The sequence below is a fragment of the Penaeus vannamei genome, chromosome 7 (genome assembly GCF_042767895.1).
Source record: "Penaeus vannamei isolate JL-2024 chromosome 7, ASM4276789v1, whole genome shotgun sequence".
Classification (NCBI taxonomy): domain Eukaryota; kingdom Metazoa; phylum Arthropoda; class Malacostraca; order Decapoda; family Penaeidae; genus Penaeus; species Penaeus vannamei.
In genome coordinates this window covers 18,796,264-18,798,763 of record NC_091555.1, presented here as the reverse complement: position 1 = coordinate 18,798,763, position 2,500 = coordinate 18,796,264, and the positions used below count along the sequence as shown (strand labels likewise).

The window sequence follows — 2,500 nt, the reverse complement described above, 5'->3', positions numbered from 1 at the left end:
TGCTTCATCTCAGTCAATTTTCCCTAAACCTAAGTGAAAAAAGAAAAAGAAACAGAACATGACCACATAATAAGATACATATGAAAACGCATAAAAACGCCACTGTACACACAAGGAAAATACGGTTCAAGTATCGATCGAAACACAACAAACAAACAGCCCGCCGGCCATTACTTCATTACAGCGTATCAATCTTATGAAAGGAATATTGTACAAATCAAAATAAACATCGCCAGAGTGACCTACAGCGGATCCGGGCTGCTGCACAGAGGGTTCGATCCTCTTGTAAAACGGGCTGGTGTCGGTTTCCTCCGCTTCCCCAGGTTGGCCTTCGCGCAGCCGTTATTTGTAGTATAAGTGTCTGTGTGTGTTTATATATATATATATATATGTGTGTGTGTGTGTGTGTGTGTGTGTGTGTGTGTGTGTGTGTGTGTGTGTGTGTGTGTGTGTGTGTGTGTGTGTGTGTGTGTGTGTGTGTGTGTGCGTGCGCGCGTGTGTGTTTATATACACATATATATATATATATATATATTTATATATATATATATATATATATATATATATATATATATATATATATATATATATATATGTGGTAGAAAAACCCACGATGCACAAACTAGATTTACTGAGGAAAGTCTCACTTTCTTCAGTAAATCTAATTTGTGCATCGTGTGTGTGTGTTTGTGTGAGAGTGTCTGGGTATAAACATGCGTGTAGATGTGTGTGTGTATGTACACACACACACACACACACACACACACACACACACACACACACACACACACACACACACACACACACACACACACACACACACACACACACACACATATATATATATATATATATATATATATATATATATATATATATATATATATAATATACATCTCTGCTTGGCTGCCTGTCTACCTGCCTGCCTGCATGTCGGCCAATGTGCTTCCATATAAAGCTATATTAAAAACCCTGACTGGCTTGAAAAGGTGCTCAGAGGGATTCACTATAAGGCAAAGTTGATCTGTAACTATGTTAATCAACACGTCCTGCGTCCGATGTGCCTGTAAGTACACAACCATACGTGCCCCTGAATGCATTAATATATGAATCAGCAGTTACGTCTATTTACACGCTCCTCAACTCCCCCCTCCCCCTCTTCCTCGCCCCTAGCGCCACCGGCCCAAGTGTCTGACAAATTGATTAATACAAGTACGGCCATCTTAATGCCTCATTTACATAAATCCTTAAGACGTTCCTATCTCCATTCCCGCTTCACCCACCGGCAAGCAGACGGCTGTGTGTGTGTGTATGTGCGGGTGTATACAAGCCACCCACATTAATTAAGTGGGCGTGTTGGTAGCTTCCTTCAGCACTTACCGCCCACGGCAAGAGATGGGAGGGGGAAGGACGTGGGGTAGAGGGTGGGGAAGGCTGGCAAGAAGGAGAGGGGGGAGGCGAGAAGTGGAAACGAGAACTGAATGGGTATTGTGCCCTGTCTCTCTCTCCTCCCTCTCCCTCTCTCCTTCCTTCCTTCATTTATTCCCGTCTTCCCCTCTCCTCCCTCCCTCTATCGCTTTCCTTCCATCCCTCATTCAATGATCCACTCTCTCACTTACAAACTCCTTTCATCCGTCCTCCCTGCCTCGTTCCCTGTCCATCTTCCTACCCATCTCCCTACCTCCCTGTCTATTTCCCTACCCATCTCTCTACCTCCCTCCCTCCCCGTCCATCTCCCTCCCTAACTACCTCCCTCCATCCTTGCCTCCCTACCCGTCCATCTCCCTACCTCCTACCCTCCCTCCCTGTCCATCTTCCTACTCATCTCCCTACCACCCCCTCCCCCCTCTATTCTTGAAGATCAACAAGTGACTCCGTAATGCTTGTTCTGGCGGTCGCAACTGAGCTTCCTCGCCTACTCAGCTTCCCTGACGGGCTCCTTAGGCCATGAGGAATGGGTTTATTTGCATGACTCGTAGGTGAGGAGGACGGAGGGGTAGGGGGAGGAGGAGGAGGATGGGGAGGAGGAGACAGATGGGGAGGAGGAGGAGGAGGAGAGGGAGGAGGGGAAGGAGGAGTAAGAGGGGGAAAAGGAGGAGTAGAGGAAGGAGGAGGAGGATGAGGATGAAAGGCAGAAGAGGAGGAGGAAGAGGGGGAAAAGGAGGAGGAGGAAATGGAAGAGGGGGAGGAAGAAGAAGAGAAGAAGGAGAAGAAAAAAGAAAGGAGGGAGAGGAGAGGACAGGCCCGAGGAAGGAGTCACTCGTTGTCCGAATAAGGAAAGCTTACTTAAGGCTCGAAGGAACCGTTTGTTGTGACGCCCGGGACCCTGTGCATGTTTTCTCAGAGCGGGCGGACTGACCACGAGAAGAGGGACGTGGTAGGAAGTTTCTCTTTAATTACCTTTGTTGTGATTTTAAACAGCAGCAGAGTGATTATCAACATGATTAGGTCTTTGAAATTACTGTTATTGTTGTCCCATTCATAATTGGGTTTATGATCC

The 2,500-nt window shown here is 46.6% G+C and overlaps 1 protein-coding gene across 1 annotated transcript in view; it reads right to left on the bottom strand.

Annotated features, from left to right (window-relative positions):
- Positions 1–2,500, bottom strand: part of LOC138862215 (protein sickie-like) — a 309,916-nt gene that overhangs the window by 243,510 nt on the left and 63,906 nt on the right. The gene's annotated exons all lie outside the window — the stretch shown is intronic.